The 24,893-nt window shown below is 48.0% G+C and overlaps 1 protein-coding gene across 3 annotated transcripts in view; it reads left to right on the top strand.

Moving 5' to 3' along the window:
* Nucleotides 1-24,893, top strand: part of ACAD10 (acyl-CoA dehydrogenase family member 10) — a 2,051,508-nt gene that overhangs the window by 1,788,040 nt on the left and 238,575 nt on the right. The gene's annotated exons all lie outside the window — the stretch shown is intronic.

Here is a 24,893-nt window from a genome sequence, read left to right as displayed (position 1 = left end):
TAAGAGATTCATTATATATTTCTACAACCGTATCTGGATTATCAGTAATGTTGGTGGAAAACATAATCCCTGTAAGCAATTTTTGATATGGTGTGACTTAACTTTCTTGAAATTCCTGTTTTAAACTGCAGAAACAGGGTTCAGGGAATTTTTAGGAGTTTCTTTTAAGTAGAGTGAACATTCTACAATACAATGGTCTGACCAAATGCATTGGGTCCTACTTGTCATTTTAACCTCAAGGTTTCTGGAGATCACCCAGTCTAAGCTGTTTCCCAAAATGGCAGTGGGTTCATCATTTTGTATTTTACACCCTAGTTCCAGGAGCGATTCCTCAAATGATATTGCCGCTTTATCTTTAGGATTATGCAGCCAACACACACAAAAATGGCACAGAAACTTAGCTGGGCAAAGTTTCTCAAAGAATGGAATTAGTTTATTGTACATGATCGCAATGATCTACCTGGGGATAAACGAAATACTTTACATCGTAATAACTCTACTTCCAAGATAGATTTCATTGTAACTCCTGAACATCTTTGGCAACACTTGGTTCCGTTGAATATAGTTGCGGGAATGGAAATTAGCGTACTTGGACGAACTGGACTATCTAATGTTCATAATGACCTCATGGTCTCCCGTGGTAACAACCGTTTAATCTGGTCTCCTTTATTAATAAGTACATTTATTTCAATTATTTGTAATGCCATTCAACAGTAGGAGATTAGAGTGGCTGTAGATATCTGTACGTTTTTCTTATCTTCTTAAAGGATAAACTAGTTTACAAAAAATCTGTAAATAACTTGGGGAAGACCAGAAACTGGCATTTTAATAAAGAGATACAGATCTCCAAACAATCATTGTGGAGGGCAATAGGGGAAGTTAAGATGAGTTCCTTAACGGAGTAAAGAAAATGGGAAGAAAAGTGAAACAAAAACAAAATCTATGCATTGTCGTTTGCACCAGCTTGAAGGAGAGTTTGTTGACTCGTACCTCCTCAAAATTTGATGTCAACTATTGCAAACTAGTGAAAAGTGCAGATCATTTCCAATCATTGTCACAGTCTAAACCTATTTTGGAAGCTACGTGGTCGACTCGTTTTAGGTAATTGTATGCCGCCCCCAAGTAAATGTAGCAAACATACCAGCTCTGAATGTATAAAAGTATTTTTTTAATTTTTTGCTTATGCCAAGAAGATGTGGAACTAATAATTCGACAATGTAGTACCTCTAGGGCCTCTGGGCTGAACAGGCTTTGCAATCCGGTATTTAAAGAGCATTTAAATCTAGGGGCAAAATGATTGTACAATTTGTTTAATGCTATCATTACTCCAAAGAAGATTCCAGAGTCCTGAAGACTGGCGCACGTAATAACGATCTTCAAAAAGGGCTATAGGACGAATCTGATGAATTATAGGTGTATGGCCCTTTTAGATGCTGATTCAAAGATTTTCACCTCTCTCAATTTGAACTAGTTGAATAAATGGGCAACACAGTATGATGTGTTGCAGTTTAACCAGGTGGGCTTTAGAGCAGGAATTGGCAAAACCTTAGCTGGTGTTGTGATGGACACCGTACAAAAACAAACTTGGGAAAATACTTGTCTATTTATGTCATAATGATTGACTGGTCTTTAGCATTCAACGGAGTCAATAGATGCATGTTATGGGCTAAGTTACAACGTATGAGCCTTCCAAACAATCTTTTAAGTATATAAATTTATCTACACTCTGATTTGGCATTGAGAGTACAATTTAATATATAGGGGGACTTAACAGAGGAAATTCCAACTGCCTGTGTCTAGCGTCAGGAGTGTATTTTAGACCCTTTACTATTCAACATTTATATGGCATACTTTAGGCCAGTTTTGGAAGGTTTAGCCTGTATCACTCCAAACATTTTTGGCACAGAACCTTGTGCATCTCTTATGCCGACAATATTATTCTGATGGATTTTGCACATATCAGACTTTAAAGATTGTTGGAGGCTTTCCAGGACTATGCCACTAAAAACAAGCTGAAAATGAATGCTGGCAAAATAAACATTTTGAACTTCTTTGCAGGCCGCAAAAAGAAATTGCAAACCTGGTGGATTAATGGTAGCAAAAGTGAAGCAGTGGATGGGTTTAAATACCTACGTTTTTTAATCTTTGCTCATCCTTGTAAAATGGCCCTGAAAGAGAAGGCAAACACTTAGACTGTGCAAATGCAACATTTTAATAATAGATTTGGGAGATTGTCGTTGCTGGTACTAACATTTTGCGAAGCAAATGTAGTACTGGTGATACTATAGATATATGCTTTAGAGATTCATCACACCCTTTTTAATTAAGACTTCAACCTGGTGGAAGGCATTTTTTGGAAGGCAGTACTCTCCTTGCCCAACTCACCACCAACGGTAACAATCCACCTGGAATTGGATCTGCTTTCTCTTAATATAAATATCATATGGAAGAAAATCTTTTTATGTCAGAGGTTTCTGGATCCTCAAAGAGGTTCTTTATTTGAGAAATTCAAGATATGTGAACAAGAGGCGACAAATAGCCACGTAGAACACTGCAAGAGGGAATTGGAAGGTTACAGTTTCTTACAAAATCCCACGGCATACAAGACCCATATGTGGCGGTATGAGTAGTGTCTAACAAGGAGTGGCCTAGAAAAATACAAAAGAATGCCAGATTTATTGAGTGTACACAAAAGATTAGGCACATGCGAGATGTCCATCTAAGAAATGTGGTTATACAATGTTAAAGATTCAGACTAAACCTTTTGTCCACTTAAGAGAACTGTGCCTTATAGAAAAGGGAGAATTGCGAAAATGGGTTGTGTGGGTATTGCTGCTATACTTAGGAAACGTTAACACAGATTATCATTTGGTGCCCAAATTTCACTGCACTTCGTATCGAGTGTTTCAAGAGCTATTTGATTGATTTAGGCCTTTCTTCTTGGACTTGTTTACTGTCTCATTTGCAAGATTTAACCACCTGGAAGCTCTGCAAAGATCAGTTTTTATTAAGATTGAATGTAACTGTAATGTAAACATATAGCTTAGTGATCAATATACTGATCACTGAATGAAAAAGTATTCTTAAATTATTGAATAGGATCTTTTTTTTTGAAATTATGAAATGTTGAATTGTTTTGATGGGTGATTGACTTATTAATATATTTCTGTGGATTTTAATGTATTTTATAATATATTGTGGAAAGCTATTTTTTTTACATTTAAAAAAATAAACTTTATTGGTTGTGGTACACGGCATTGCAGCAACACGTTACAATACATTTAAACATCGTGCAGATGAGTATCTTAGGCACACAGCATATCATACAACATACAAAATCAACGTGAATCAGGACCTCGTGGGGCTTTCTTCTTCATCCGACACCATTTCACATAGATATATCCTAAACCGAGCCCATAAATCTTTGGGTCTGCTCGTCCTTGGTAGTGTCATCACGTATTGTTCCTCACACTCATTTACATATGTAAGTTCTTTAAGGAAGTGGTTTATGTGTGGCGCGTGTGGGCTTTTCCAGTTCTGAAGTATAATCTTTTTGGCCACTGCGCAGGTCACATTAAACAGTCTTCTGGTTATTTCTGCTCTTTTCCTTATGTCCCCAAACAAATACTTCTGGGGTGTGAGGTCAGCTGGAACCTGTGTTATCTCCTCTATTATCTCGGCCACCTCCCTCCAAAACCCAGAAATAAGTGGACAGCTCCAGTACATATGGATTGAGTCAGCTAACGGATTCCCACATTTCTGGCAGCCACCAAGGCAATCTTCTGTACATTTAGCGATTTTGGCTGGTGTATAGTGAAGTTTGTTTAGTCCCTTGAACTGGATTAATCGGAGACCGGAATTAAGAGATACCTTCTTGGACAGTTCACAGTACCTCAACCATTTTTTGTCTTCGATTGTGGGCCCCATGTCAGTTTCCCATGACACCTTGATCGTGTTGAGTGAGGGTGTGTGTGTTTGTATTATCGTATACAGTTTAGAAACGCTGGTGCCAGACTGAGAGGATAACGATGTGAAGCATTCATGTGATAAAGGTTCATCCGGAAACTGTGGCTACATAACCTTGAAAGCCAGCTTCATACGATGGTACTGCAACATACGGAACTGTCCCCCACCCCGCCGCCCCCTCCCCCCACAGCGGTCACAAAGTCTTCCTGAGTGACAAATTTCCCATTGGGGAACATATCCCGCATGTTTATTTCCCTGTTGGGTTCCTATATCTTCTGCATATCTGTATCAAATGATGGTGAAATGCTGGGAAAGTTCCAAAGAGGAGCATCAGGGTTATATGGTGTCTCTAGTTTTAGTCTTTTATAAATCTTAGCCCATGCGTGGACGGTTGTACTAACTGGGTCAAACTTGCATTCATCCTTGTGTTGCGTTTTAAATAGGATAGAGCTTATATCAATCGGGAGCGCGGAGTGTCGCTCTATTGGTATATGTGGTGCAGTGTCCAGGGGGTCATGCCAGTGTTTGGCAAACTGGGCCTGAGCCACCAGGTAGTACAACTCAAAGTCTGGAGCAGCTATGCCTCCTGTGTCATACGGTTTGACCAGTTTCTCCCATTTCATCCTGGCTGTACCCTCATTTTAGATGAACGCTACGGCTATGGATCTTAGGGTATCAATAAATGGTATGTCCGACCATATCGGGATGTTACTGAATATATACAATAGCTTGGGCAGGACCACCATTTTTAGAACTGCAACCCTGCCAATCAGTGATATAGGGAGTCTGGCCCACAACTGGAGTTTGGTTGTGATTATATGTAGACATTGTTCATGATTATCCGTGAAGTTCTTTCTTTTAACACAAGAATCCCCAAGTATCTTATTCTCGTGGGCGACCATTTAAGTCTGTATGTGTTTGTAGGGCATCTAGTGACAGGAGTCAGGGGGAACATTTCCGATTTAGAGTTGTTGGTTTTATAACTGGAATACTCTGTAAACTCATGTATGCCTTCCATTGTAGGGCCTAGGTTAACTTCAGGTTCTCGGATGTACAGTAGAGTATTGTCTGCATATAGGGATATTGACTGGGTCAGTCCCGCCATTCTGATCCCTCTCCGTCCCTGATGCTGCCTAATAGCCGCCGCCACCGGTTCTATTTTAAGAGCGAACAATATTGGGGAAACGGGCATCTCTGTATGGTACCCCTGCCCAAATTAAAGATATCTGAGATTGTACGGTTGGTCAGTACCTTAGCCCCAGGCCCAGAGCACAGTAGCTTGACACATTTTAAGAAATAGGGGCTTATACCGAACTTTTCAAGTACGGCAAACCAATATTCCCACGACACCGAGTCAAACGCCTTTTCGGCATCCAAGGAGATAACCACTGTTTGAACCTCATGTTTAATCTGGGCCATGACCCCGAACAGTCTTCGTAGATTCAACGCAGTCGACCTCGTCGGGATAAAGCCACACTGATACGTGTGGACCAGCTGGGGCATGTTGAGTAAAAGTCTTGTGGCCAGAACCTTAGAAAAAATGTTGGCATCACAATTGATTAACAAGAGAGGTCTATAGGAAGACATGTCATGAGACGGCCATCTGGGCTTCAAAAGCACCGTTATAATGGCCTCTCTCATAGATTCTGATAAAGTCCCCCGTCCAATCGCCTCCTCCCACACCAACAGTAATATGGGAGTAAGTTCAGTATTGAGTTCCTTATACAGTTCTGCTGCCAGGCTGTCCGACCCAGGTGCTTTCCCCGAGGACAAGGATTTGATTGCTTCAGTGATTTCTTCTAGTGTATCACCATTTCAAGGGCCAGCTTACTCTCTAACGAGAGTTTTGGAAGCGTAATAGTAGTCAAATAATTCACCATTTCATTGGCGGGCTTCACGTCATGGTTGGAATATAATTCTGCATAGAAATCAGCAAACTCCCTGTTAATGCCCTCTTCACTGGTGATCACGCTGCTGTCTCTTGCAACTATGCTGGAGATGGGTGCATGATACTGCTCGGCCTTCAGCAGGTTTGCGAGGGAACGGCCTGCTTTATTCCCCTCGCCGTAACGGTGTGCCCTGAGAGAGGTCGCCATGTAGAGTAGCTCTCTATTCGCTAGTTTATTGAAGTCCTGTAGAAGACTATTAATGTCTTCTAGTGTCTCTTTTTCATGGGCAATGCTATATTGTAGTTCTAGTTCCCTCAGGCGTCTTTCCACCTCCACCAGCTCAGATTGAACAAATTTCAACAACCTAGTGGATTTAGAAATCAGAATTCCCCTCACCCAAATCTTGAGTGGAAATGTATTTTAATACTTGTGCAAGGTTTCTTTATGTAAGCTAAATGCACAATAAATAAATAAATAACCAAAGGCTCAATCCATGGCCTACAGAAATGCCAAACCTAATCTTTAGAACCCCTTTAGTTTCCAGGCTAACCCTACACTATAGTACAAACAATTCTCCAAGATGGCCAACACAAAATGTCCATAAACCTATCCCTACAAAGTACATCCCTATTCTATAAATCAAACCTTAATCAAATAAGTCTTGAACTGTCCTCTTAAACGGTTTACTAAAAGATCTGCCTTTGCAGGATTTCTGCATTGAACACAATTTGTTAGGACTCCCCATGTCTAACTCATGTGACGAATCCGAAGAGTTTGTCAACTCTCCCCAAGGGTGAGCCATCCTCTTTGGGACTAGCGAGGTGAGCATACTAGACTCACACCCCCAAGGGGTCCATGTTAAGCGGGATCCCTCTGGTGGTGACTCTCCCTTAGAGTATAAGAGCCCCCAGAGAAGGAGTTAAATCACCCCCCCCTTGCCTGACACAAACACCTTTGTAGTATATACAGGAGTAAAGGGGTTTGATAATCCTATGGCTCCTTTAATGGCTAGCATGGCTTCTGACCCCAATTATATTCAATCCTCCTCGTGGAGGCATGTTAGAACAAGGTATTTTCCTAGGTTTGTTTTTGTACGGAGTCCAAAACAAGAACCAATCGGAAAGAAGTATTTGCGTTGCTCACAGAGTTCAATAGCACCGCAGCGCACATTGAACATGGGGGCGCTTGGAGGGAGAGAACGCCAGATGTGGATTTGTGTCCAGCGATCTGCACCACTGCAAGAGTGCAACGAGGCACGGCAGCAAACAACCAGCACCCTGCAGAGTGCAAGCGATGCTGACGCAGAGTCAAGTGGACGACTTGCGTAAATTACTCTGCTGCAAGAGTAGGCGCAGGAAGACTACACAGCCCTCCCAGGGAGAACCACTTTGTGACACACAGCTATACAGTGGCTCCAGAGGAATGGGAAGCGGGTAGCAAGGCGAGAAAGAGACCGAGAAGCCCTGACGTGGGCAAAGAGCAAAAAAGCCCCAGAGGGTATAATACCGAGTAGTCCCATTGCAGTGGCGGGGGAAGTGAGAAACACCCCAGAGGGGAGAATACAGAGAAGCCACAGGCTCCGAAAGAGCAAGAAAAGCTCAAGAAAGGGGAAAATACCAAGAAGCGCTGAGGTGGGGAAAGATCCCAAAGAAAACACAGGGGTGTGGCGGGTCAGATGAAGAACACAAACTCTGATTTTCCATCTCACTGTTGGTACTTATTAAATGAAAGGTAGAAACTCCTATCTTTCCCTTTACTAAGGGTGTTCCCTACCTAACAAAACGTAGTCATCAGTGACAGTCCAAATCAATATCAGTTCACTGTCCAAACTAACCTGTTGTAATCCTACCACTATTCAAACAACAGAAGTACAGGAGAATGACTCCCTTCTTCTTTGTACTGGTTCTTCACCAGGTTCAGTTCAATAAAGTATCCTTATGTAGTTCTTGATAGCTACTTTTATAAAATCACACAGTTCAGATACTGGGTTCTTCAAGGTTTCTGCCGTCTGTGAGACAGGCATGGTATCAAGAGAGACACAGATTCAAAAGCATTTGCTTTAAAAACTTTATTTACTAAGGTTCCAGAGTTAGTGGAATGCCCGAATGGCCCTAACTCAAAAGGGATGGTTCCCTTAACTGATGTTTCTAATGGCTGTCATTGTGTAATAGTCCAAAATAAAAGCCTGTCTGTGTCTAAATCTCTGCTTGCCCTCATGCTGCACAAAAATGTGATAGGAAGTCTTTTTAAAAGGAAAAATGGTGGTTCAACAAAAATGGCAAAATCCAGAGTTGATTTCAGGTGGTCTTCTCGCCAGGTTTAATTTGGACAATGTCCCAAATGTCCCAAAGAGGATTCCTCAATAGGCCTCTGAAGATTCCCTTCCCCAAGCTCAGGCCTCTTCTAGCTTTCAACCCAAAATACAAAGTCAGATTCCTTGATAGGCATCTCAAGGTTCCCTTCCCCAAGTTTAGGCCTCCTACAACTTTCAAAACAAAATACCATATATCACAGTTCCTTTCTGGTTTCACAGGGCACCTTTCCTCAAGCTTAGGCCCCTCTAGTGCCAAACACCAATTCAGCTGGTCAGGGTATGCCTTTACTTTACACAAAGTTTCTCTTACACATCATTCTCTCATGGGGTAGAATCAGATGCTTTAGAAAACACCAGGCTGTTTGCTTTTCGTCAGCGCGACCGCGCTGACCATTTTGCCCCGCTCTTTGTTTCTTGCTTTGTCTTTAAATCCTCCTCTTTGTCGTGCCTCTTGCATGCTTCTCTGCAGGCTTCTGGCCCTTGTTCCACTTTCTTTTGCTTTCATGCCTCTTGCACCTTATTCGTGGGCTACTTTCGCCTCTTTACACTTTCATGCCTCTTGCGCCTTTTATGCAGGCTTCTGGCCCCTTTTACACTCATCAGTTCAATGTCCGACTTAGGTCACTTATTACTTCACACACGCGCGTCTCTCTAGTTTCGCACTGACACTGTTACTTTCACATTGTTGAAAGCTTCCCTTTAACTTCACTCAAATACTTTAACAAACACAGTCCTCTTTCTTGGGTGTTTCACATGCCACTTTATATCGCACTCTTCACGACCCGGCTCTGCAATGCTTTCAGATTCACCGGGCTTACTTTTGCACTTAGGCTTCTCAACGGTTCTTCATTCCAAGGTCAGGGTCTCACTGCCTGTCCCTCAGACGCTCCTGGGCAGTCTCACCGGCCCATGGGAACGAGCAATTGCAAATGCAGTTGCTGCAGAAGACCAGCACGCCCCTTGGCTCGCATACACAGACTCTCCTGGACTCCCTGGAGACACAGCTCCCTCGCCACGCTTCTGCACTTACGAACTGCAGCTTCTCTACGTCCTGGTCTCTGGTCCTGGGCAGCTCTGGCATCTCGGCTCTCCTCTCAACTCGCTCTTCTGCTTTCTCTCCTACTCTCTCATCACACCTTTTATAGCAAAAAAGACCAGTCAAGTGGAGTCAGGTGTGAATAGTTACTAGTGAATGCCTGAACCTGCTTGACTCTATTAGTGGGACAGCTTTGGTTCTTTCTGGGTAGGTTGCCCTCATGTTCCCCATGTTATTCCTATTGTAATCTTTACTGATCTTAGTTGCCTCTTCCTTGTCTCAGTATTTGTTGGAAATGGGGAGGGAGAGATGGGGTGAGATTGGAAATGCCCCATAAAGGCTGAGAGAGAGTAGGTTGGGGAAGTTTTGGGATTGGGAAAATACCATGTCTCGCCCTTGGGTATCCTCATCCCAATCCCTCGTGACGCTCCACTCAGGTGATCCTCCCCCGCTTGTCCACCCCCAGCTTCAGGATCCAAAAATGATGGCCCTTCACTGGCCACCTGAATGGAAGATCCCAAGAGAGTGGGTGCAAGAATACCGTCAGGTTTCTCACACGTCTTTCGCTTGATTGCTCTTTCCTTCCTTCTTGTTCTCCTTCTCTTTTATTCTAGTTCTCTTTGTACCTTTTCTTTCATGGACTAGTTCTGTTCCTTTCCTTCCATTCAGGTTTACAGTTATTCCATTATTCAATGTCCACTCTTTATTTTGACTGGGGCGAGTTTGAGCGCTCCAATATTGATTCTCTTGTTCTTCATCCACTTGTAATACTATGTGCCTCCTTATGAGCTTGCCAGTCCGGATACAACGGTACCGATAAGCATGCCGGTACCGTTGTATCCAGACTTGCAAACTCTGAGTTTTGCTCACTGGTGCCTTTCATTCCACCAGGTCTGACCTGGCCCTATGAATGGCACTCACGAGCACAGCATGTCGGATGCACCGGACCGTTATAAACGGTGCCGGTGCATCCGACCTCCCCATTCCCATTGAGCCCTATCGGGCGCAATGGGAATGGGGAAGACATTTTTCCGGTGCCCAGGAATGGGCAAATACCGGGTCCGGCAAGGGTGTAATGACCCGGTAAAATGCCAATTTCTGGGCGCTGGAAAAAAATGAATACCGGCGGCAGCCTCGTAATGAGGCCGTATTTCGAAGGGATTGTGTCCTCCGACGTATTCCTTATCTTTGATAATACGTTTCCAGCTTGCTGCCCTCTGAATTTTTTTCTGCAGAGGGCGCTGTGCGTCGACGTCCACCGAGTCGATGTCCTTCGACGGCCACCGTATCGGCGCCGACGTCACCATGCTCATAAATAGCCACGCGCTGCGTCAGTTGCTCAGTTCCGTTTTTCCGCACTTCGTGGGGCCTCGGAACGGCATTGCTCAGTTCAGTCAGGATAACTAACTATTTCTACTCGAATATTCCTTATCGTTCTCGATGGTTTCTTCATCAGAACCGACGACGCCGCGATCCGGCTTCAAGAAATGTCAAGACTGCGGTAAAAAAATGTCAATAACGGATCCACACAGGATCTGCTTATGGTGCTTGGGATCCGAGCACCATTGTTCGGAGTGTGAGGACTGCATGTCCATGACGGCGAAAGCCTTGAAGGAGCGCAAGGGGAAGCTCGAGAGAGGTAAGTCAGCCAAAACCTCCTCGAAAGTTTTGTCAGCTGAGTCGAGGCATTCGTCTCCTCGCCGTCGAAAACATTTCTATTCTAGATATCTAAGTAGCTCCCACCATTCGTCGAGATCAAGACACTCAAAAAAGAGACGTCGAAGGTCCCATTCCTCGTCGTCTTCTGTGTCCCCAGAAAGGGTCTCCTGTCCATCTAAACACAGTTCTCAAGCTGAGTGGGAGGAATTCAGAAAGAAAATGTTAAGCGTCTTTGAGAACGCGGCCTCGACCCCCTCGAAGACAGCTGAGGGTGATACCCCGGGTGAAAAACCCAAAAAATGAAAACGCTGCGAGTCGCAGCACCCGGCGAAACATTCCACCCGAGAGCGCCATGAGCCATCGGGTAAGAAGGCACCATCTTCGAAGCCGTCGTCGAAGATTCCCTCGACGCACGGATTGGCGCCATAGACGCCGTTGTCGAAGGGTTCCTCGACGCATCGGTCGATCGACTCGACGCCATCGCCGACGAAAGAGAGGACCAAGGGCCTCCAGCACGACGCCGAGACCGTCGTCGATGCCCTCGAGTAGGATCCCGATCTTCTCGAGTTCTTCGAGACCCCTTCCAGTTTTTTCGATGCTGTTTTCGGCGCCTTCGAAGCCTGTTACATCGGCGTCAACAACATCGACGTTTTCTCGTCCAATAACGACGAGTTTGGCTCCTTCTGCCCTAGAGATGAGTTTTACTCCATTTCAGAGGTCAGAGTACCCTGGACATTTTTCAATTTATGAAGAGGGGGAAGATTCTGACCAGGAAACATTCAGGTTACAGAGGACCACACTGCCTATTGCAGAGGATTTCACCTCTGAGGAAAGAAGGCTGAAGGACCTACAGGAGTCACTACATGAGGCAAGTGGGCTGGACACTTCCCTAGAAGTGGAATTTGTTAAGCCAGACCCAGGGGAACATGCCGAAACACCCTATAGAACCCTGATGGCAAGAATTATTGAATTTATGGGTTGGTGTGCGCCTTCACCTGTTTTTCGACAGGATGACCTTACAGATATATTAGACAAAGGCCCACAGGAGGACCCGGTGGTCCCCTTCCATGCAGCCTTACAAAGGAAAATTGCATCTAATTGGGAAACTCCCAAAGTTATCCCTGCAGTCAATAAAAGATTGTCAACCAAGTATAGGGTAGCGGCTGCTGACCCTGAATACTTATCAAAACACCCGACTCCAGAGAGCCTGGTGGTTCAAGCGGCAACTTCATCTAGCAGTAGGACCGTTTACCCTACTGTCCCACAGGATAGCGATGACAAGAGGTACGACTCTATGGCAAAGACATTTTTCTCTGCCTGTAGTATGGCGTTGAAGTCCATCAACGCCACCTGTACGCTCGCCAGGTTCAGTCACACACTATGGGAGTGTGCTTCATCAGCGGCTGACTGCATACCCAAAGGAGAGGAAAAGGAAGCCTTCCTTAACATTATTAAAGATGGCAAGGATGCCATGTGCGAATCACTTCAAACTGGCATCGATTCCGCTGACAGTATCTGCAGGGCCATGGCGGCAAGTACAACAATCCGCAGGCATGCGTGGTTGCGAAAGTCATGCTTTGCTCCAGATGTACAGGCCAGACTTTTGAATATGCCCTTTGACGGCTCTTCATTATTCGGGAAAAAGGCTGATGACAGTCTGGAAAAGTTACAGACTTCTAAAGCAGCAGCAAAATCTTTAGGAGCTGCTATCCGCCAACCTTCTTTTCGCCCCTCAGGAACCTCTGGAAGAGGAAAGTCCTTTCGCTATTATTCCGCATTCGGGAAAGGCAGAGGACAGCCGGCTCAAAGAGGCCAAAGGAGATCCACCCGAGGTGGACGGGTCAAAAGTACTAAGACCGCAGCAGCAGCAGGTGCCTCTTTACCCTCGGCATCTGCATCAGCCGCCCCAAACCACTCTGAGGCCTTTCCACACAATACACCTGTAGGGGGCAGGTTAACTCACCATCTGACGGAATGGCAGGCTATAACGTCAGATGCTTGGGCATTGGAAACAGTTGCCCAAGGTTACTGCCTACCCTTTCTACACATTACTCAGAGTCATCCACCGGGGAACAGCTCTCTAAAAGTTCCAGATCCACTCCTCTTGCAGGAGATTATAGACCTGCTAGAGAAAGGTGCCATAGAACCGGTACCTGTAGCGGACAGGAACAAGGGCTGGTACTCCCCCCTACTTTCTCATACCAAAGAAGGACAGAGGACTGAGACCCATCCAGGACTTAAGAGAATTGAACAAGTTCCACAGGAAGGACAAGTTCAAGATGGTAACTCTCTCTCAGATCCTTCAGGCCCTCCAGCTCCAGGACTGGCTGGTATCTCTGGACCTTCAGGATGCTTATTCCCATGTGCCAATCCATCTCAAACACAGGAAATACCTGAGGTTCGCAATTGGCGACTCTCATTATCAATTTCAAGTTCTGCCCTTTGGGCTGACCTCCGCCCTGAGGGTCTTCACCAAGCTGATGTCGGTAGTGGCGGCGAGTCTAAGGAGGGAAGGGATCCACTATACCCCTACCTGGACAACTGGCTGATCAGGGCTGTATCTTCGGAACAGGCCCAGGCCCAGCTAGATTATGTCTGCCACTTCCTTCACAGACTGGGCTTCTCCCTCAATTTAAAGAAGTCCCAGATGATACCATCACAGAGATTCCAGTTCATTGGAGCGGGCCTGGACACTTCCCTGGGAAAAGCCTCGCCATCAGAGGTGAGGGCTCAAGATATTCTACAGATGGTCACCAAGTTACAAGATGCCCAACGTCTCCCAACCTTCGACTTTTTGAGGTTGCTAGGCCTCATGGCATCCTGCATCTTCCTTGTGCCAGTGGCTCGCCTGAGAATGAGATCTCTTCAGTGGGCACTGAGAAGTCAGTGGTCGCAATTCTCAGGGAGAATGACAGATCTCCTCCGGATTCCGGACAAGGTAGCCCGCGACCTTCAATGGTGGGCCTATCCAGAGAACATCTTGAAAGGAGAACTGTTTTGGCAACCATGGCCGGAGATAACAGTAGTCACAGACGCCTCACTCACGGGGTGGGCAGCCCATGCCAACGACTTGACCATCAGCGGTCGTTGGTCTCCATCGGAGTCCAGACTACACATCAACCTATTAGAGCTGAGAGCAATCAGACTAGTGCTGAAAGCTTTCCTGCCATCAGTACAGGGGAGAAATGTGCTGATAATGATGGACAACACGGTGGCCATGCACTACCTCAACAAAAGAGGAGGCGTAGGATCACTGCCACTGTGCAGAGAGGCAATGCAGCTCTGGTTTTGGGCAATCCAAGAAGGAATCTCTCTATTGGCTGTCCACCTAGCCGGAGAGAAGAACTTGACAGCGGACGCTCTGAGCAGGCAGAGCACAGTCTCCCACGAGTGGGAGCTAGCTCAGGAAGTCCTTCAAGAGATCATCACCCTTTGGGGAACCCCTCAGTTGGATCTGTTCGCCACAAGCAACAACAAGAAGTACAATCTGTTCTGTTCAAGGGAATTTCCCCCGAGCAGAGCTCTAGGAGATGCGTTCGTAGTGGACTGGGAGTTTCCACTCCTTTACTCGTTCCCTCCAGTCCCTGTTATTCCTCAAATGATCAGGAGGTTGAGAAGATTCCGGAAGACCATGATCCTAATTGCCCCGGATTGGGCCAGGAGAACGTGGTACCCGGACCTTCTAGATATGTCCATCTATCCTCCAATCCGTCTTCCACTCAGAGAATCTTCTCTCGCAGAAGGGAGGTCAGGTTCTCCATCCAGACACCAGAACCCTCAACCTTCATGCTTGGCTTCTGAAAGGTTGAGGTACAAGGATTGGGATCTCCCTGATGACGTCATGGAGGTGTTGCTTTCGGCCAGAAGACCGGCAACTAAGTCTTTAAACCGCTGCCGTCGGAACAAATTTTGCAGCTGGTGTAGGGAAGAGAATATCGACCCTTTTTCATGTGGTACACCAACAGTGTTATCGTTTCTACTCTACTTGGCAAACTCAGGCCTTCAAGTGGGCACTGTAAAAGGCTATCTCGCAGCGCTTTCTATCTTCAAGCGCACTGCGGAGGAACCATCGTATTTCAAAATTCCTCTAGTGGTACAATTTCTCAAGGGACTAACTAATGTTTACCCTCCAAAACCATTCCAGGTTCCCTTATGGGACTTAAATTTAGTCTTAAACTTCTTAATGGGCACTCCATTCGTACCACTTCACTCTTGCGCGCTGAGATTTCTCACGCTTAAAAATGTCCTATTGGTAGCACTAACATCTGCTAGGAGGGTGAGTGAGCTACAAGCTCTCTCCTGTAAACCCCCACATGCAATCTTCCACAAGGACAAAGTTGTCCTGCAGGTGAAGCCTAATTTCCTCCCAAAGGTGGTTTCTGAATTTCATATTACTCAGAAAATTACCTTACCTTCGTTCTACCCTCCTCCCCATCCAGGGAAAGAGGAGGAAAGGCTACATAGGCTGGACCCTAGGCGAGCTCTCAGCTTTTACATCAGCAGAATGGCTAGGATCAGGCAAGCAGACCAACTGTTTGTAGGATACTCAGGTCACAAGTTGGGACTACCCATAACAAAACAAACCATCTCCAGGTGGATTATTTTGGCCATCCTGGAATGTTATAGACTAGCAGGGAAAGAGCCACCCCAAAATCTCAGGGCTCATTCAACCAGGGGTATCGCAGCCTCTTCGGCTCTCCAAAGAGGGGTACCGGTCCAGGACATATGTGCGGCTGCCACATGGTCGTCCGCACATACATTCACAAAATTTTACTATCTGGATTCCGCCACTGCTCAAGAGACCAGATTTGGCAAGGCCGTATTACATTCGGTCCATCCCTAAAGGGATACATAACACTCTCACTCCCACCTCCAATTACATGCCACTGCTATGGGAGTCTATCAAAGATAAGGAATACGTTGGAGGACACAATCCCTTCGAAGAACAAGTTACTTCTTACCTGGTAACGTTCTTTCGACGGGATGTTCCTCCGACGTATTCCTTATCGCCCCTCCCATCCATCCCCGCAGTGATAACTTCCCTTGTGGTTGCAGCTTACGCTCCTTCAAGGTCAATAACCAATTCAGGCATGACTTTTCTTATGCTACAAAACGGAACTGAGCAACGGACGCAACGCGTGGCTATTTATGAGCATGGTGACATCGGCGCTGATACGGTGGCTGTCGAAGGACATTGACTCGGCGGACGTCGACGCGCAGCGCCCTCTACAGAAAGAATTTCCAAGGCCAGCAAGCTGGAAACGTATTATCAAAGATAAGGAATACGTCGGAGGAACATCCCGTCGAAAGAACGTTACCAGGTAAGAAGTAACTTGTTCATCTCAACTGGGACAAGTATGAGCGTGCCAGTAATGGTTTTTTCGGTCTTCCTTTACTTTTGATGCTTCCTCATGACTGGGACGAGTATGAGCGTTCCAGTAATTATTCTCACGCTCTTCATTTACTCTTAGTACTTTATCTCGACTGGGATGAATTGAAATGTGCCAGTAATTAATTTCGGTCCCTCTCCCGGGTCTCCTTCTTTCCCTGTTACCTGATTTGGTTGGAGATAACTTCACTGGGATTCCTGGCAGGCTGGGTCCCTCCTTTTCTTTACATGTCAGGTTGGCTTCTCTTTTCTTCACTCTGGTTCGTCCATTTCGGACTGCATCAAATGAAGTAGTAGCAGCGTTGTTCACTGACCCAATGATCCACCACGACATGCTAGCGGTCATGCCACCACTTATCTCTCGCTCTTGATCAGGCAGAATTGTGTCCAGCTCTGCTTCTCGCGTCTCCTCCCTTCCCAATGTCACACGTTGGAAGCAACACTCCGGTTTCCCTTTGCGCGTCCAAGAGGTTTTCTTCAGCGTTTATCTGCAGGACGAATAGAAACTTACGGTTCCAATCTCCCCCAGTGTGTCTGCCTCCAAGTTTTATTATGCTGTTGTGGGACTTCCCGACGCACTATCACAGTCCTTCTGCTTTGTTTGGTTCACGCTCTGTATTCTTCCATTGGTTATCTTTGTCTCAGTACTGCATAGGTTTTCCTTTACAGGTACCCTTAATGTATTTGGATAAAGAGAACATATTTGGGTTAGTTCTTCATACTTTTCTTCTTGATGTTTTTGATGGTGGATTAGTAATATGTTTTTTAGGACATTCCTCATAAGAACGGGAGTACTTGTTCCCAGACGGGGAGTCTCTCCTGGTGAGGTCATGCTTTCCTCTACACCTAGGGGGGTATTGTGAAACAGGCTCACTTACCTACATCAGGAAAAGGCTCCTCACCTGGGGTGAAGTAACAGAATCACACAGTTTGTCAGAGGGGAGAATACCAAGAAGCCCCAGAGTGGGGAGAAAGAGATGGGGAGAATACTGAGCACCCCCGAGGTGGAGAAACAGTCAAAAGGCCCTGGAGAGGGGAGAATACTGAAAAGCCTCAGAGTGAGGAGAAGGAGTGAGAAAAGCACTTCAGAGAGGAGAATCCCAAGAATCTCCAGAGTGGGAAGAGGAAGTGAGAGAGGCCCCGAAGTGGGGAGAGACCCGAGATGTCCCAAAGTGGGCAGAGAGAGTAAGACAAGCCCCAGAATGGGGAGACCACCAAGAAATGCCACAGTGAGGAGAAAGAAGGAGCAGAGCCCCTAGGTGGTAGAAACCCCAGTGTGGGGAGTGAAAAGCAGAGAGGAGCCCTGAAGTGTGAAGAAAGAGACTGGTTTGCGAGAGAGACTGAAAGACATGGCTGGAGCCCGGATGACACTCCAGCAGTACAAGAACTATACGCTTGGAACTATTAACATAGGCAAAGGCTTATGGTAAAGAAGCACAACGGTTGGTGGGGTCAGAAGCCTGTAGACCCCCTTTGTTCAGACAGTGGCCAAAAGCCTATTTTGCTTAGTTTATGCGTTTTTTTAAGAACAAGGGAAAGAAACTATTTTAGAATAGGATTCGGGACAGAGGACTGCATTTCTATTTAGCCATCTTGACATCCTAACAAGCACCTCTTTTGACTTGCTTTTGCATAGATTAGGAATTATTTTTATTTATTTTTTATTTGTATTAATGTTACAGTTGAAACAACTTTTCACACAAATGTATTAAAATGGTATGAACCTTTTTCACTAAGATTACATGATCATTTCACTTGTGCAAGATACGGCAAAAGATGGGGGCGCTGTTGCGCACATGGCGAGATGGCTGCTCCTGACACATTCCAGGCTGAATTACCCAAAAATCTGCTTAAACCTGCCGGTTCTGCCCGCAAACTGCTGGCGGCACTCATCAAGATTCCGAGAATAAAGTGAGCAAGTTTGAACTGTGTTTGCGGCTTATTTTGGAAGTTGTGCCATCTCAAACATTTGCGTAAGAACAGGGAGGTCAGCCCGCCCTTTCTTGCGTCTGCACAGGAGGAGGAGCCCAGCTGCAGGCGAGTTGTCAACGAGGCGTACTGAACTCTGCACCCAGGGCCATAACGCACGGGACGGTCGCGGGTGCTCCGTCCTACGTAGAGCGCCTGCAGACCCATTGTGTTCACCCACCACACGGGGACGAGGACTGCAGCTCTCCGGTGCTGGGAGCGAACCAGACAGCATTAAGGAGGGAGGGAGGAAGGAGGCGGAGGACATCGGCCCAGCCCTGAAACATCTCGCGCTGCGCGAAGGACTGCTGTCCGCCCCGCTCTCCTGCCTCAGCCCATCACGCTTGAACACTGGCCCAGACATACCGACTGTTGCGTAGTAATACGCCAATGTGCGCATGCGTGAGCGGGAACGAGGCTCACGCATGCGCTGTAGAAAATAAATACGGGCCGCCGGCAGTTCGCGCCGGGTACCTGACTGGCAACACGTCTCCGGCGTGCCTCCTTGTGTGAATGCCGAGTGCATGAGCGTATGACAGCGTGGGGCCCACCAACGCCCCCACGCCTCCCAACACTGGCGACGAGGATGGCGTGAGAGCAGTCCTCCGCTCCGACAGCGTTCGAGGAGGCGAACATTGCTCTGTGTCGACACGGACCTACGCGTGTGGCCGGCGGCCATTTTAGGTCGCACGTGAAGTGCAGTGGTAGCGGCCCGTGAGGGTGCTCGTGCGCCACCTGCATAGCCTGACATCAATTTTTGGACCCCACAGCCCTTGCAGCCGCAGGGCTGTGGCACAGAAAAAAAGAAGAGAAAGGGTGCAGGGAGAAAGCACCACGTCACAAGTGGACCCGGCTGACCAGATCACCCGCTGCAGAAGGTGTCCAGCAGTCTCCTGTGAGTACCATACGCCAGGATGGGGGAGGAGGATGAACTAGAAGGCGCCAGTGCCCCTATCCCACGCAGGATGAACAGTACACTAGCTCCCATGACCGAATTTGATACCGCGGGCCCTCCATCTAAGTTGGGACTAAAATGGCTCCTGTGGGTGAAAAGGCTAGAAATGTTCTTCATGGCCTCAGGAGTCACGGATGATGCAGGGAGGATCGCCATTATGGTGTACTCGGCAGGGGTGGAGGTCCACAAGATCTATGACTCCCTGAACATCCCAGTTGCCACATATGACGCAGTGAAACAAGCGCTCAAGGACTACTTTCTTCCCATGGCAAAGGTAGACTTTGACAGGTTTGTCATGTGCGCGGAGAAGCAACGTGAAGATGAGTCACTGGACAAGTTTTGTGCGCGACTCGGACATCTAGCAAGCTCCTGTAGATGGAGAAACGAAGAGGAGATGGTTAGAAACCAGCTGTTGCAAGGGTGCAGCTCCGGGAAACTGCGGAGACAAGTCCTGAGAGAACCTGGACTGACCCTGCAACAAATAATGGACACGGGAAGAGCGTACGAACTGGCTGATGCCAGAGGGGCGAAAATGGACGCGGCCACGCATGTGAAAAAGGAGGAAGAGGCTTTCGCAGTCGGACGCTCCGCGACAGGGAAGGCAAGATGGGTGCCAAGAAGTGGAGACAACCCCACAGTGCGCGGCGATGCCCCAGCATGCCAGTACTGCGGGTATGACTTGCCTCACGTGGGCGAGTGTCCCGCCAAATCAAGAGTCTGTGGCCGGTGTGGCACACCGGGACATAATGCCAGGGTGTGCAGAGCAACGACACCAATTACGGCATCGAGAGGACCGGAGAGGGTTGGCAGAGGCAACACTCGGAGAATAAGGGGAGTGTCATCCGTCGAACAAAGCATGCAAGATTTGAACATCGCGGAGGAAGAGGAAGACGAAATCTTCTTTATTTCCAGCATCGCCAAGGGCCCAGGGAAAAGACGACAGCAACATGCACAGTAAACATTGGGGAAACACCCACGCCAGTCCTAATAGACACTGGAGCATCCGTCTGCGTGCTAGCGACTGAACACTACAATGCACTGCCTGGTCCACCAGGATTGGCAGAGTCCACGGCACGCATATACGCTTTTGGAGCACACACACCTCTCCCCATCCAAGGTGTGTTCGTAGCCCCAGTGACTCATGGACAGAACAAAATTAAAGCAAGATTCTTTGTCACAAGCGTGAGTCCGCATTCCCTTCTAAGTTGCGCTGCGGCGGAAGTGCTAAGCCTCGTGCACTTCTCATTTACGGTCTACTGCGCTGACCTGGAGAGTCTACTACAACGGTTCGAGACCATCTTTAGAGGCATAGGAAAACTGAAAGCGGATCCGATACGTCTTCACATCGACGGGTCGGTGAGACCGACAGCGCTCAAACACCGCCGCATCCCGTTCCATCTGAGAGCACAGATGGAGAAAGAGTTGCAGTCCTTGATTGACCGAGACATCATTGAAAGGGTGGCATGCCCCACCCCGTGGGTCTCCCCAATTGTTGTGGCCCCAAAGTCTAAACAACCAGGTGCTGTACGCATCTGCCTGGACATGAGGCTACCCAATGTGGCAATCAAGAGGGAACGCCACATCACGCCCACCTTGGATGATATTGTTGGGGAACTCCAGGGAGCGAAAGTGTTCTCGAAACTGGACCTAAGACCTGGATATCACCAGTTAGAGCTCCACCCCGAGTCAAGATACATTACGACCTTTACGACCCATGAGGGGTTATATCAATACAAAAGGCTCAGTTTTGGGGTCTCATCCGCGGCATAGGTCTTCCAAAATGCCATCAGAGGGGCCCTGTCAGGACTCAAGGGGGTGATCAACATGTCGGACGACATCCTGGTCTTTGCCAGATCGGAGGCGGAACATTTAAAGCGCCTAGAGAACACCCTTGAAAGGCTGCGCGATCTCGGTCTAACACTACACAAAGAAAAGTGTGAGTTCCTGAAGGACAGATTGGAATTTTTTGGTTTTGTTTTCCATGCTGGGGGTATCTCCCCCGATCCAGAGAAAGTGAAAGACATCCGAGAAGCCGCCCCACCGACATCTCCAGTGGAAATTAGGAGTTTCCTGGGGATGATAAATTATTGTGGTTGCTTCATCCGCGACCTAGCTTCGGTATCGGAACCCTTAAGAGCGCTCACCAGGAACGATGTTGCGTGGAACTGGAGCGGCAAAGAACAGAGGGCGTTCGACGACATCAAGAACGCCCTATCAGGACAGGAGACCATGGCATATTTTAGCCCTGACCGTGAGTCTGAAATTGTGGTCGACGCCAGCCCAGTGGGCCTGGGAGCGGTCCTCATGCAGGCGGACAATCAAGGGACCATGAGACCCATTGCCTATGCAAGTAAAGCCCTCACCGAGACAGAGAGGCGATACTCCCAGATTGAGTGAGAAGCCTTGGCCATACTGTGGGGGTGCAAGCACTTCTGGATTTATATTCTGGGGAAACCAGTTGTCGTAGTGACGGACCACAAACCACTCATCCCGATTCTATCAGGGACCTCGTCCAAACCACCACCTCGCATAGAGCGATGGATGCTTTCACTAATGGAGTACGGTGTCAAACTACTGTATCGGCCAGGAACACTTAACCCTGCGGACTATCTGTCCCGCCACCCGGGTGCTGGGAGGTCCAGAGACTCCTCAGAGGTGGCAGACTGCTTGGAGGCCGTACACCTGGCAGTCGAATCAGCACTGCCCGTCGCCCCGGCCCTCCAGGAAATAGCGGAGTAATCCAACATGGATGAGACATTCATCAAGATCCGACAGGCGATAGCTAGCGGTGAGTGGCGTGAGGTCCTTCAAGACAACTCCCGGAGGAACACGGGGGCTCAAAAAGACCTGCAAGCTCTCTGGAAAGCGCGTCATGAGTTGACTGTAGCTGAAGACGGCCTCCTGCTGAGGGATCACCAGATCATGATTCCAAGAACATTGGTTGACAAGGTCTTACATCTCGCCCACAATGGCCACCAGGGGATGGCCAAGATGAAAGCACGTCTGAGATTGAAAGTCTGGTTCCCAGAGTTGGAAAGCAGAGTGGAGGAGTTTGTAAGAAAATGTGTTCCCTGCCAAGCCGCAAGTCCGGTGGAGTGTCATGGTCTCTGCTTCCAAAAGATCAGGACTTGCCCGACTCCCTTGGAAGCAGACCCATAACCCCGGTTCCGAGTGCCAGCCAGTCCCAATTGGGACCTTTTGGACCCTGTCCTGGCGCCAGTGGCACCAGACTCATAAAGATGCCCAGTCCCAGCGCTGGAAGCGCCGGGCTCATAATGCTTGGGTGGACTTACCTGCAGCAGACCATGCTGCTTACTTACCTGCCAGTTGAACCCCTGATCCTCTTCTGTTTGGGACTACTTTTCCTGTTGGGTGGGGCAGGAGCCACTCCCTAGGTTCAGAACACTGGAACTCTTCTGGAAAGCAGGAACTCTTTTCTTACCTAGGCGTGGCTGTGGAAGGAGACACCTAAGCACTACAGGAGGCTATTTAAACCACACCCGATGGATGAATCTTGCTTTGCGTTATTCTGCATTCTCTGCAGCAGAACGCTCATCGTGTCTTCTGCTTCTGATCCTGGGCCTAAGGGAACAAAGGCTTACCATCCTGGAATCCAGTCTTCAGCAGCACCTGCAAAGACAAAGAAAGAACAGGTTAGCACTACGGTCTTCAGTGGCAGCGCATCTCTTACCTGGTCCATCGGCTGTCACCAACGCCTCGCGCTGCATTCCGGCATCTGAAAGACAAAGGCTTACCTACTCTTCGCATGCTCCGGAGGTCTTCGCACTGCATTCCGGCATCTGAAAGACAAAAGCTTACCAGCTCTTCGCACGCTCCAGAGGCCTCGGCGCTGCATCCCGCATCTGAAAGACAAAAGAAGGTGCGTTTAAAGACATTGGGCAACTTTATTACTCACGTGCCATTACTCCTTCCCACGCCGAATCCAGTGGGTATTCCAGCACCCTTCAGCTTCTCTAAAGCTCCGAACTTGTACCTGCAAGATAAAAGGGACAGTTAGTGCGCATCGTGAAGCAGGCTACAAGCGCTTACTTACGTGCTTCCAGGCGCTTCTATTCCTCACGCGGGTTCGATCCTCAACTCTCATCAGCCCGCCATCCGCCATCGCCGGAACCCTGCAAAACAAGAGATATCATTACAAAACACTTTTAAGACATTTGAAGTGCCCAGAACTTACCGTTCATGCAGTTAACGACGGACAGCAGTCCTCTGAGGTCAAGAGGCCTGCACCCTTACCCAGTGAAGAAACTGGTTACGGCACCCTGCCCCGAGGCAGATGGAGAGCTCGGCGTTCACTTACCTAAGGTGAGGGCGTTAACCTTTGGGGTTCTACAGGAGAAGAGAAAGGGAAGAGGAGAGAGGCACCCAATAACCCCAGTTCATTAATCCCATATTTTCTATCTGCAGACATCTTACTCTTCGAGTCAGACATACAGTGCACAGAGGTCCAGCCCAAAGAGCCAACCGTGTGTTACACATCACCTTTGAAGATACGGCATTCACCCAGTCAAGACCGGCGCCTCTGCGGGAATCAGGTGAGCGTTACATGGAGAGAGGACCGCCGATCCAGACCATGGTAAGAAGTGACCAGCCATGGGGGACAGTACATGCCGACGTCTGGTCCACAGGCCGTGGAATATACTTTCTGGTGGTGACAGACCAGTGGTCACGCTATCCAGAAGTGGAGCTAGTGGAGTCCAATGCCAGTGACCACACCATCATGGCCTTGGAGAAGATGTTCGCCACTCATGGGTTTCCCCTGGAGATATGCTCAGACAACAGTGCCCCATTCCAAGGGCAACAATTTGCACGCTATTGTGAGGAAAGAGGGATAAAGCATCGTAAAGTCAACCTCCTCTGGCCACGAGCAAATGGCGAAGTAGAGCGTTTTATGCGAACGCTCAACAAAGTGTTCCGCATCTCAATGAATGGGGGTGAAGATCTCCGACGCAACCTATTTGACTTTCTGCGAGAATACCGCTCGACCCCGCATCGGTCAACCGGGGTCGCTCCGGCGGAGGCGCTCTTCAAACGGGTGCCAAGGGGGTTGCTACCAGAGATTGAAGGTCGACATCCAGGAGAAATCGATGACGAACAGGTACGAGGAGAGAGAGCCACTCAGAATGAGAGAGAGAGCGCCCGGAGGGGACTCCCAGAGAAGGAGATTGCCGTGGGAGACACCGTGCTGGTGAGAAACAGGAGACCGGAAGGAAAGCTGTCGCTACCATACGAAACGCAGCCACTGGGAGTGACACATGTCAAAGGATCTATGGTCACCGCCGCCAATGCACGAGGAACAGTGACGAGAAACGTCTCCTTCTTCAAGCGCATCAGAGCTGCGAGCTCGGAAGAGACCGTCTCCCAAGGCCCAGAGCAGGACGCAGGATCACCACTGAGACACGATGAACCGCCAGAGACTCAAGAGACACACGAGGTGCCTCAGGCTGAAGCACGCAGGTACCCGAGCCAAGCGGGGCGCAAGCCGCCGCAGAGGTTCCAAGACTTTATTATGGACCCTGCCTCGTAATCAGTGCCGCATTGACAGTTGAAATTGTAATAGAGCACTGTTAGTTCTAATGTTTGTTCATGTTCACTGTTTGGGTAAAAAGGAGGGATGTTGCGTAGTAATACGCCAATGTGCGCATGCGTGAGCGGGAACGAGGAGCACGCATGCGCTGTAGAAAATAAATACGGCCCGC

This window comes from Ambystoma mexicanum, chromosome 10 (assembly GCF_040938575.1).
Source record: "Ambystoma mexicanum isolate Mex_15411 chromosome 10, UKY_AmexF1_1, whole genome shotgun sequence".
NCBI lineage: Eukaryota > Metazoa > Chordata > Amphibia > Caudata > Ambystomatidae > Ambystoma > Ambystoma mexicanum.
The sequence above is the reverse complement of the archived record's forward strand: the minus strand, read 5'-3'. Positions and strand labels throughout refer to the sequence as shown.